Source organism: Myotis davidii, unplaced genomic scaffold (assembly GCF_000327345.1).
Source record: "Myotis davidii unplaced genomic scaffold, ASM32734v1 scaffold1939, whole genome shotgun sequence".
Taxonomy (NCBI): Eukaryota; Metazoa; Chordata; class Mammalia; order Chiroptera; family Vespertilionidae; genus Myotis; species Myotis davidii.
The window spans coordinates 198,231-211,661 of NW_006290078.1; positions in this window are offsets into that span (position 1 = coordinate 198,231).

A 13,431-nucleotide genomic window follows, 5' to 3' on the forward strand; every position below is an offset into this window, starting at 1 on the left:
CAGTCAATCTGTCTCATATCAATTTAATTATTAGAGCAGCTGAAAGAACCTAGAAGGATAAATAAAAAATTTTTTCTCTCCCACAGTATGAACTTGAAAAATATACACATTTTTATAAAATTCTTTGTTGCTTTGCCTTTGTGTATGTGTGTACAATTTTTGAATTAAAAATGCTTAAAGATCAAACACAATAGCTTCAAAGCAGGCTGCCACTATAGCACTGTGGTGGTCACCTTGTCTAGGGGTATCTGGGTGAACTTTTGCTCAGATCTGCCCTTCATCATTGCCTGAGTGTTAAATACTGTTGTAAACAACCTTTCATTCTCTCAGCTACGGTAGGTGTAAGGGAGCATAGCCCACAGCTGTATAGCTAAGTAGAAACCAAGTTGGTTTGCTAGTTTGCTTTATTGCCTCCTCCCTTCAGAAATATCTGTACTGTAGGCATTACACTAAGTGCTTGGGAAGCTGTGGTGAACAAGATATTCTTACAGAGTGTTGGTGGCATTGAATCCTAGACTAGTACTTTATCCATTATTCATACATACACATAAATAATTTTATAAAAGTGCACAAGCATAATTTTATAATTTGCTATCACACACACCCCCACCCCCCCCGCCCCCAGTGCTGTCATGGTCTGTTTAGGCTGCTATAACAAAATACCACAATGGGATGGTTTATGAGTAGCAGAAATTTATTTCTCATAGATCTTCACACTGGGAGTTGGAGATCAGGGTGCCAGCCTGTTGGGTGAGGGCTTTCTTCCCGATTCATAGCTGTAATTGTGCTGTGTCTCCATATGGTGGAAAGGAGTGAATCAGCTCTCTGGGATCTCTTTTATGAAGGTACTAATTTCATTCAGGAGGGCTACACCCTCATGACCTAAGCTCCTCCCAAAGTCCCCACCTCCTAATGCCATAGCCTTTGGGAGTTATTTCAACATACATATTTTTGGGGGCTGGGGACTTTTAAACATTCAGACCATAGTGAGAACAAAGTTATTTTTGTTTGTTTGTTTGGCTCCCCTTCTCTTCCCCTGTCTGTCCCATTGGGTTTTTTGTCTCCCTGTCCCATCCCACTACACACATACCCACAGCAACAAACTACTTTGCATTTTTCTTTTTTTTTTCTTTGTGATCATATAACCATGTATTATTGTGTGAGGTAGGGAGAGCAGTGTTCTTGCCTCTATGAACTGTGTGGTTACTTTTTATTTTATAATCATCATAGAGACACATGTAGTCAACTAACCTCAAGGATAAATCAAGGCCAGGTACATATCAAGATAATTCCATCAGGATTCTCTTGCTCCAAAGTTTTTTTTGCCAATTGTTCTGCTGACCTTAGTGTGGCAATGTGGCCTGTTGCCTGGAGACCATTGTGGCTCACCCTTATTACTTATTTAATACAAATGCAAGATTGTCTCAGTTCACAGTGTCACATTCCCATTGGCCTAGGTAGGTGAGTAGGATAGGTGGATAGAACAGGTAGTAGCAGATGGGTCATTGGCCCAGTGTGTCACATTCACATTGAGACTTTGTAGTTGGGGTGATCACTAATATAACATCCAAACAGAAGACTTTTGAAAATGAAAGGAGGCTTTTAAAATATTCCATCAGAAGAGAGAAAAGAAATTGACACTCTCCCAGGCAAACTGAGTCATTTGCTACAGTCCTTTTTGTGTTAAGGGGTAGAGATGGACTGACAATGTTCGTGGCTTTTGCAACTTGCCTTTCCTTTTTAATATCAGGAGCACCCCTTCTCCCACTCTCATCCCTCAAATGTAAGTGGTCAGGGCTCTAAATCACTGGGAATCCCTGGTATGTTTGTTTCTCCCCAAGAAGTCTATATTTTAATTTATTTCAGGTAAGTTTAGAAACTATGGAATATCAATAAGTCAAACTTTTTGGGCACTTGGCATGTGCCACGCATTCACTGAGCAAAAAGGTAATCATGGTTCATATACCAGATGGTCATTGAGAGGCTTAACTGAGACAATACATGTTGAGCACTTAGCACAGTGCCTGGCACATAGTAGACCCTTATTATATTTTTTGTTATTATTTTAACTATCATTGTAATCATTGAACAGCAATAAATATAAATAAGTCAAGATTTGTTTTCAAAATCCTAGCAATGGTGATGGGGCACATAGAAACAAACATTTAAACACAGTGGTGATAAAAGTATCTACAAAACTAGAACATAATGGGTGTGACTCATTGTGCCTGTAGGTGGAAGCACAGTGTGGGCGTAGGAGGGGATATTTGACTCCCTTACACGCTTGCAAGAGGCATAGAGGTTTCCTAAGAGGAAACAACCTTTTCTTTAGACTTTTGGTTTCATGTAATGCTTAGAAAAATCATTTACTTAAAAGAAAATTCAGTATATGGGTATTTGTATTTTATAACAGTAAAAAGACTAGTAATTATGATTATTTTAAAATTAATATATTATAGCCTTGGGTTCTGAAGCTGGGAGTGTGGATTTGAATTCTGGCTCTATTGTTATGGAGCATATGATTTTAGACAAGTAATTGAGCTTCTTTGGATCACAGTTTCTGCATCTGTGAAGCAGAGATATTAGTAAGATTTATCTGAAGGAGTTCATGTGAGGGTTAAGTGGTTTCACCAATACACAGTAGCCAGAGCAGTGCATGGCACACAGTGAGAGCCCCGCAAATGTCACCCATAACTTGATGCTTTAGTGTCCCCAGAGATTGTTAAAGTGCTATTGTGTAAGTTAAATTCTATTAAGAAACAGAAAAATGAATATGAAGTTAAAAGGTGATTTTTACATGGATGAAATGTGAATCTATTGAACAAATTTTAAAAGCTTAAAAATTCTTCTTTTTTATTTTTTTTAAAATTTCTTTATTGATTAAGTTATTACATATGTGTCCTTATCTCCCATCAGTAGATGAATGGATTAAAAAACTGTGGTACATCTACACAATGGAATGCTACTCTGTGGTAAAAAAGGAGTTCTTACCATTTGCAACAGCAAGGATGGAACTGGAGAGCATTATGCTAAGTGAAATAAGCCAGTCAGAGAAAGATAAATATCACATGATCTCACCCACTTATGGAATATAATGAACAACATAAACTGATGAACAAATATTATTTTTATGATTCCATAGATCTTGTTCAACTGTAATATCAAAAGATTAGACTATTTTTATCAAAGTGTACTATTTATACCATATGATCAATTGAAAGCATCCTGTTTTCTTTTAAAACTAGAGGCCCAGTGCATGAATTCGTGCATGGGTGGGAGCAATCAGGAGTGGGGCTGGCCGGGGGGGAGGGGCTACGGGCAGTTGACTGGCCAACCCTGCTCCCTAGTTGAACTCCCGGTCGAACTCCTGGTTGAGGAAACAATTTGCATATTAGCCTTTTATTATATAGGATAACAATTTGTCACATAACAAGGTGGTTTTCCAATGTTTGCTAGAAGAGGAATGAGATGTAAGTCTTCTAAGGAAGACACAAAAACTCTCACTCTATAATAAAATTCTTACTCTAATAAAGAAGGTTAAAGCCAGAGCTCCCCCAATTCCCTATCCAAGGCAAAAAACTGAAGAACTGCAGGTCTGTCCTGAATATATGAGGAAAAAGGGACCAGCATCCTTCCTGAGAAAGGAGGAAAAAAGAGGCATCAAATAAAATAAGTTAGCAAAAGTATTTAAATATTTTTTCATTTCATTCAATAAGTGTAAGCCAATGTACTAGACACAGCGCTCAATGCTTTTACATGAGTTACCAAACTCTCTGTATCTTAGACAAGGATGTCGCTCTCTTGGAGCCTGGACAGAATTCTAGCTGGCCCTCACCCGAGGGATCCTGAGCCTACGTCATCTCTAAAATGCATCATTCACCTGGGTGGTACCTTTAGTTCTCCTTCACTAATGTTCTCTGGCTGTAACTACTTCTCTTTAAATGTCCAAGAAGATTCCAAGATTGGCATTCCCTTTGACAGCTCTTGAATATTTCACAATTAGCATTGAGCAATTAGCACAGTGACTGTGACCCCTAAATTTCTTCTTGGATTTAACAAATTGTCTCTTCTGTTCCATCCCCCGGAATGTTGTAACTTTGTAAAATAGGAGTAGAACTAACACCTGCTACATAAAATTATTGTGAGAATTAAAAGTGTTAATAGATAGCTGTAACTGGTTTGGCTCAGTGGATAGAGCGTTGGCCTGCGGACTGAGGGGTCCCAGGTTCGATTCTGGTCAAGGGCATGTCTCTTGGTTGCAGGCACATCCCCAGTAGGGGGTGTGCAGGAGGCGGCTGATCGATGTTTCTCTCTCATCGATGTTTCTAACTCTCTATCCCTCTTCTTTCCACTCTGTAAAAAAAATCAATAAAATATATTTAAAAAATTTTAATAGATAAAAGTCCTTACAACAATGCTTGACACAGAAAAACTGTCAATACATATTTGCCACTATCATTACTGTGAAGGGCCACCTATGCGCCAGGTACTAGGCTGTGTTCTCCATGTGTTAGCTCATTTAATAACAAGAAAAAAATTTGTATTCACTTACTTATATATCTGAGTGATAGAATTTGATGACCATCAATATTTTTCCTTCCCAAACTTTTTTATTTTATTTTAAATTTTGTGTTCCCATCTCTCTTTACCTGATATCTACATCACACCAATCACATGGGTTGCAATCTCCGATTCTTTTCTCATATTCTCTTCTCCTTCAACCTGACTGCTCTTCATCAGATTGGGCAGATTTAAAATCTCTCTCATATGTTTGCTCATTTTTTCTTCTCCCTGTTCTAGCCAGGCTCACAGGACATTGTCATAGCTTCCTAACTGTTTCCCACCCAGGCCATTTTGTATACTGCCATCCAAATTACCCTCCGATGCAATAGTTCTCAATAAGTGCCTAACCCTCAACCTGGAATCTAATATCCTTTTCTTTTTGGTCTTAATCATTCTCTGGACTGTCTCCAAACCTGTCCCTTATGCACCCTATTCTGCCAAACTGTGTCCTCTGCTCTCCCACTTAAAATTCATGCTGCCCCATCTCCCTGTAATTCCTGTAATTCACATGAATATAATTTCCTTGTCAAACATTAAAGTATTACATAGAAGTCCTCTTTGACAAGCCCCCTACCCATCCCCAAGCTTTTCAACAGCTCCCTGGGAGATCACCACCATCCTTGGTCAAAGGGCTCTCCTTTCACTCTTTTCCTATGCACTTACGTACATATATATATGCACTCACAGAGAATTTATGGTGGTGCTTGTTGTTTTGTGTGTGGGTGTATCTAAGACATAACTAGTATCCAACTGTGCTTACCATTCGGCAACTTGCTTTTCTTCCCCAACAATATGTCTTGGCAATCTGTCCAGCAGGATGCATCTTAAATGCCACCAATAATTCCCCCAAACCAGGGGTCCTCAAACTATGGCCTGCGGGCCACATGCAAATACAAATATTGTATTTGTTCCCGTTTTGTTTTGTTTTTTACTTCAAAATAAGATATGTGCAATGTGCATAGGAATTTGTTCATAGTTTTGTTTTAAACTATAGTCCGGTCCTCCAATGGTCTGAGGGACAGTGAACTGGCCCCCTGTTTAAAAAGTTTGAGGACCCCTGCCCCAAACTTTATAAGATTTCCACTGTACTGGAAGTACTCTCTCTATCAACACTCCTTGGAGTGTGTATTAAGAAGCTTTCTACATCATATGTGTGTATTGTAGAATTATGAGTGATTTTAAAAATTTTATACTTTTATTTTTACTTTTTATAATTTCAAAAATTTCAACTGTTACCTCAAAATTATATTTAAACAAAAATATGCCAGGTTAAAGACACACACACACACACACACACACACATTCCACCATACATGCATTTACTTTTTTCTTTTTTAAATATATTTTATTGATTTTTTACAGAGAGGAAGGGCGAGAGTTAGAACCATCGATGAGAGAGAAACATCGATCAGCTGCCTCCTGCATATCCCCTACTGGGGATTGAGCCCACAACCTAGGCACGTGCTCCTGGTCGGAATCGAACCTGGGACTCTTCAGTCCGCAGGCTGATGCTCTATCCACTGAGCCAAGCCGGTCAGGGCTTACTTTTTATTTTTGGGGGCCATAATTTTATGTTACCCAGACACCTATTAATTTGTCTTGATATTTGGACTGAAGGTGCCTTGGTGAGGCAACATGTAGGTCACCAGGAAAATGTGCCACTGCTGCAAACTCCCCAAACAGGCCCAACTCTTGGACAACAGCCTTAGTACCAAGGATATGAGAAGAGCAAGTCTCAGATGAAATCCTGCCACACTGTGTTAGAGCCTGTGCAAGAGAAAAAAGGGGTGCTTCTGCATACCTTTATAAAAAGTTCATATTTATATTATTATTTTATTACATAATCATATATTATATACTGCACATTAGATAAATATATAGCATTATGTTATATATTACATAATTAATTATAAATTATGAAACACATATTACATAATATATAATTTAATATATTATAGATATTAATAAAAAAGTTAATAAAAGCTCTACAATGAAGCATCATGACTATGGATCACATCTGCCCTCGTTGCCCAATGTGTCTGCACACCATGTCCACTCTCATAAACCCGTGTAGTGGAGAGGCCCCTGCACGGTTCAGAATCCGTGGGTTGTTTGGAAACAACCGTTCCCAATTCACAGTGACGCTGGGTTTAAAACAAACTTCAACAGACAGTTGTTATTTAAAATTTGATATTTTATCATAGATTTAAAAATTATTGCAGTAAAATATTTGTTTTGGCACCCTTGCATTTGACAATGAAATTATATTCATGTGAATTACAGGAATTACAGGGAGATGGGGCAGCCACACATATATCCATTTATTCACTAAGCATCTATTAACAAACAAGCACCACGTGCTGTGCAAGCTGTTCTGTAAGCTCGCTGTCCTCTGGGTGTAGGAGAGCTGTGTCTTCTAGAGGCAATCCTGCTGGACCCCAGAGGCAGGATTCTGTGACTCATTGCTTGCATTATACAAGGAGACTCCCATAACAGTAGAAGTATTTTAAAATATTTTAATCCACACTTCTCAACTTTACTTTTTATCAATTCTGAACAGTCACCACACTATTAAGGAAGTCTTTAGTTTAACCAATTTAAAAATCCATATAACACACACTCTGCTAATTAGCAAAGCCTCAGGTATTGACCAGGATGTGGATATGGTTGCCCTTGTGGTGGTCCTCTGGAGTGTGGCTTGTTTTTTAGGTCAACTATGGAGTGAAGCTTGAATTAATGGCACATTCATCACATCACATCATCTTTGCTTTATGTTCAGTAAAGTAAATTACAGGCCCCATAACAACCACCCATGGTTAATGGACAAATTGATGATCTGGTTTACTTATCTCAGTGAACTGGGAGTGTGGTGGTCCCTTCTGGGTTATTAGGCAAAACCATATTTGTACTTGCGGAGCTCAGTTCCAGGGAAGGGGCCCTGGGAGGCCTGGCCCTACCCCTCGTTGTCCTGATGGTCCCTCTGCTTTGCCTTGAGCATGAAGTGTCTGCAGTCAGCACCTATGGCAGAGATGGCTGTCAAAACACGGCTGTGGTGCCCTCAGGGGAGGAGTCAGTAAGGAAAAACAGATTAACCGGAGTGAATGAGTGAAGGCAGAGGTAACCACCTGCATTCAACAACAGCAGCATGGAATATGAGTAATTAAGTCACAGGAGGTGTTAATTAACAGGGGCCATTGCAAGGAGGTGTGGAAAACTCAGGGTCCGAGAAACGGAATGGGGTGAGGGCTTCAAGCCAAGGAACTATGACTTCAGGGTAAAGCCTTCACTGTCCCTGAGGCTGATGTGACAGGGGAATAAAGATCGTAGACTGGAGCACAGACTGGTACATGACCAGCACTAAACCAAGGTTTGTGGAGTGAAAGACATGTTGACTCTTCAGCACCCTGGGGTCCTAGCTGAGTGATCATCACACAGTCCTGCTACTATTTAAGATATCAGACAGGACTTACTTTAAGTCAGATTCAAGATACAGTCCCTAGATCTTGTTCAACAACAACCTCTGAGATTATGGCTCTATTTTCTAGGGATCTCAAACTCTATCCTTAAAAAATGTCAGGAAAAACTCTGGCTAGCCAAAGACACTGGCTTTTTTGTAGCTAGGTACCAATTAGCCAATGTTTGAATGGTCACTGTTAACATTAATTGAATCCTTGCTGTGTGCTATATACCGGCTGTGTATTTTATTTGCATCAGTTTATCCCCATGTTCCAGATAAGAAGACTGAGCACTTAAGCCACTTGCCCAAGTTCAGTGGCAGAACTGGGATTTGAACTGGGGTTGCCACACAACCTGTGCACCTATGCTCTCAGCCTTTATTGCACATGGCCAACAGTACTAAATAAATTCTTGAAAATGCATTTGCTCCTTTGTTTTTCACATAAAAGATGCTGCTGCTATGCTGACATATGAACTGTGTAAGTCCTCTCTGCTTTTTCTGAGAAATAATGGGCAACCCTGTTGAAGTGTCTGGCTTTTAAAGGACTAGTGATCACTTCATCAGCTGAGGCAGCTGTGAGCCACCTTGGCAAAGCTGTCCTTACCACCAAAACAATCTGAGAAAGGACGAAGTGTAGAATTCTCAACCCAATGCATTGCCATTTGTTAATTTAAAAAGAAAAACTTAAACAAGTGTCTCAAATGCATTCACATCTCTTATATTATTATGTACCCAATTAAATACTGGGTTAATTTCTGGCTCACCTCTTTTGCTGGATAAACTTAGATCATTTAGTTTCTTTGAGTCTCTGTATTCTTACTATAAATAATACAAAGTTTTAACAAGATTATTATCCCATAAAGAATACTTTTTTGTTGTCCATTCTCCTATCCTCCTTTCAGGGTTTGAAATATTTTGATAGTAGAATACATTGCAGTCAAATGATATTTCTTTTGATTTTTTTAATGAATTAGGAACATTTATAATAGCAAATATGAGTTGGCTATGCATGAAAATAATATGATGGAAACACAGAAATGTTTTAATTTGGCCATCACCATTTTGGATAGATGCATGATTTCTACCACACGTTTTAAAATTTAGATCATTCTAGCCTACAAATCTTTAAAATGCCAAGTTACAGTGGGATCAGATGATCATGAGAAACCATTTTACTTATAAAACTTAAGTAAATCTGTTTTCCTATAAATTTGGCCCCGTTTACCTTCTCAAGGAAGAAACTAGGTCCTTTACATTTCAGTGATTATTGCCCTAGGGATTCACCGTGAGCACATTGCAGAATTCCAAGTTCCCACACTATACAATTTCTGGACTTAAATATGTACAAAGAATTAATTTTGAAGTGAAGAAAATTGTGAGGGCAGATAAAAACATCAGTAAATTATTCACTGTAAATATTCATCCATAAGAGATGAAATCCTACCCAATAAAGAAAGAATATGCTAATTGACCATCATGCCCTCATAAAGATGGCAGCGCCCACAGCCAATAAAGAGAGAATATGCTAATTGACTGCCATGCCCTCAAAGATGGCAGTGCCCACAGCCACAAGATGGCAGCACCCAGTCTCCTCAGCCCCGCTGGGGTGGCAGGTGTGCAGCATGGCCGGGCCCGCCCCCAGGCGGGTCTGGCTGCTCCTCGTGCCTGCCTCCAGAGTCCCCCAGTCCTCTCAGACCCCCAGCTTCCCAGGGTAGGCCTGAAGTGCAGGCAAGCCTTGGATGGAAGCTGCCCAGCTGGTGCCCAAAATGCAGGCAAGACTTGGTTGGCGATTGTCCAGCCGATGCCTGAGGTGCAAGCAAGCCTTGGATGGCAGCTGCCCAGCTGCCCAGGGCCGGCTTGAGACTCAGGTAACCAGGGCTGGCTGAGGCTTGCGCTGCCGGCAGTGGCAGCAGCAGATGTGTGATGGGGGCGTCACCTTTCCCTGATCGCCAGGTGGCCTCCCGCCCATGAGGGCTCCTGGACTGTGAGAGGGAGCAGGACATGCTGAGGGACCCCCCTCCAGTGCATAAATTTTCATGCACTGGGCCTCTAGTAATACTATAAAAGCTAAGAAGGAAATATGCAATGATGTTTAACCACCATACCTGGCCATCCCATCAACATGTAGATTTCAGTCTCATTATTTTATGTTTCTTTTAGTCTGAGGGCCTTTACAGTTGCTGTGGTGAACCTATCCTTCCCTCCCCTGGTCATAATCCCCTGACCCAAGAGCAGGGGTGGGCAAACTTTTTGACTCGAGGGCCACAATGGGTTCTTAAACTGGACCAGAGGGCTGGAACAAAAGCATGGATGGAGTGTTTGTGTGAACTAATACATGTTAACACTGCTGCTGGTGAAGGAGCGGAGGGGAGAGCAAGAGAACCCTCCGCTCTTTTGGCTCCGCGGGCCAGATAGAACAGCCGAACGGGCCGGATCCAGCCTGCGGGCTGTAGTTTGCCCACGGCTGCCCTAGAGGAAGAAGATGTGAGTTCTATTTCCAAATATAGCTGTATGATTACAGACAGGCCACAAAGTCTTGAAGCAGCACTTTCTAGCCATCTTACAGAATTGCTGGGCTTGAACAAAACAATGTGTGTGAAAGAACTTGTTTATATACTTACAAAAGGTTATTGCACTACAGAAATGTAGATGCTACAATTAAACCCCGCAGGTTTTAGAAGTTCAAATACCTATGGTAATAAATGTTAATGAATAAATGATTGAGTAGGAAAAATATTTGAGGTATAATTTTACTTTTCTAAAGTTATCACATCAATTATCTCTGTTTTATCCAAACAATAACAAGATTGGCCATTTAAGAAGGTGGTACAGGCATCTTTTCCTTAAAAAAAAAAACAAAAAACTACAGCTTTTAAGAGGTAAGAAAATGTTGATTGGAACATATGCATCTGTTGTCAATTTTCCCCACACATTGTATTATGAAAGCTTGCACACAGAAACTTTGAAAGAATTTCCTGAGAATATTTGTAAACCTACCATCTCCCATATATGTATGAATCCATTTTTTAACATATTTCAAGGTAACTTGCAGACATCAGTAAACTTTCCCCTAATGGCACACCTGTCATTAACTGGAGTTCAACACCTGTTTACAGTATTTCTCTTCTCTTGATGTAGATGGGGTCTAATTCAATGTCATAAAAATCATGGCACACTGTGATTTTTTTTTTTTTGCTTGCTTCTTTGCTATTGAAGCAGTGAAATCCCCCTTTCAAATTAAGTATCAAGCAAGCTGACATGTGAAACAGATCCTTGCAGAGCTGCTTTGGATGAAGCAAGAATGGGGGCCTGGAGTACCAGTCCCTGAGCCCCTCCCTCTCTCCCTAGGGTGCCCCTGAAGCCCCTCATCTGAATGCCATGGATGATTAAAATTGTTGAGTCTCTTAACCTCTTTTGGATCATCTATCAAACTGGGTTTTGGGAACAGCTGTTTTCTCAGGTTTTTTTCAAGCTGCTCTCGGCTCTCATTCAATGATGGTAAAGCACTGAAAACTTTTCAGACTCCCTGTCACAAATCTCAGCAGAAAGCGTTCTCTTGTTTTCATTAACACAAAACAAAAAGCCTCCTTTAAGACTGGGGATCTGGATGCCTGAAGTAAAATCCAGAGTTGGAGGAGCTGCCTGTGGAATGGAAGAAAACTGGAAAAACAACCTGACCTAGGTGGATGGCCAACTACAGTAGCCTGCACACTCAGGGGGAGCATGCGGACATGGTGTGAACGGCCTCACTGTCTATCTTCCAGGGCCTCTGCCAACTCACAACTGAGAGCACCTCTCAGGAATTTTGGCGTCCTGCTGTGAGTGAAGTCTGCTTGGGAGACTTTCCTTCTCTTGCTCCCTCCTTGAGACACAGAATGCTTGTGTGTGGGGAGGGTAGATCCTTCACTATTTGGGCAGCAGCCTGGGCATGTGGATTGGAGCTAAGTCTGGGGCCAGTTTGGGTTGGAATCACATGAAAGTGAGTGTGTTTGGGGAAAAGAGCAAGGATTACAGCCATAGAGAAACCATAGTGATTATCCTGATTTGAGAGGAGAGAGTGGATTTGGAAAATGGAGGGAGAAGATAGGACTGAACATGTTTCAGAGTCATCAAGCAAGAACTGGGAGAGTGGGCCCAGGTTTGTGCCAAGAGAGCCGTTGGATGCCAGAAGTTATTCTTCCTAGATATTTGATACTGTGCTGTAAACTCTGTGAGGATAGGACTGTGTCTACGTCAACTTTATCTAGAAAAGTAAATAGTGGGTAATAGATGGACACTCAAAAAATGTTTAATAAAGGAGATAGGGTGGGTGAGATGAAGGGAGGAAAGAGAGAAGGTGGAAAGAAAGAAGACAGGATTGGTGAGTTTCCCTGAGTTGTAGTAGGGTCAGGGCAGAGATCTACACCATTATTAACAGTATGGCAAGGTTGGCATAGCAAACTTAGGTCTAACCTCTCCACCAATGACCACTGTTTCAAACATATTTTGACCATGACTCACAGTAAAAAATATTCACTTTAAATGGTGACTCAGTACACACACACACACACACACACTCACCTAAAATCTCAAGATGTGATAGCTTCAATAACTTTCATTCTGTTCCATCCCATCCAATTTCATTCCAAAAATACTGATTTGTGACCCACAGACTGAGCAACTCTAGGTCTATTCTCTTTGATCTGTTCTGGGACATGACTCCTGCAAGGATCACTTTCCTTTCCAGAATGCTTAATCTCTCTCCTACACAGTTATTCTTCTCTTCCTGCTTTATTCTGGTTTAGTCTGTTTTCCAAAAAGCAAGGAAAATTCTTCACTTTATTTTGTTCCCTTTCTAGTGACAGATCTCCATGACACTTTCATTTTATTAGAATAGCCTATAAATAATTGATCTGTACCTTCATCTTTTCTATCCAGGCTTTCCTTCCTCAACTCCCTGCAATGAAAAATTTTTCTCTACCACTTTCTCTCAATGGATTGTAATGATCTTTGGCTATGCAGATCAAAAGCTGGTTTCTTCCTCCTCCTTTTTCTTAATTTCTAAAAATTTTAATATTTTTTCAATTATAATTTACATTCAATATTATTTTATATTAGTTTCAGGTATACAGCATAGTGGTTAGATAATCATATACTTTACAAAGATTTTCCTCTGATATTACCAGTACCCATCTGGCATAATACATAGTTATTACAATATTATTAACTATATTTTCTATGCTGTACTTTACATCCCCATGACTATTTTGTAACTACCAATTTGTATGTCTCAATTCCTTTCTTTTCCACCCAGTTGACTGAGCATACTTTTTAAAAATAATTATTTTTTATTTTATTTTGATTGAGGATAATTTTGAACCCTATTCTCTTAACAAGGGTCTTCTTTCTTGGTTTTTTTTTTATTCATGCAT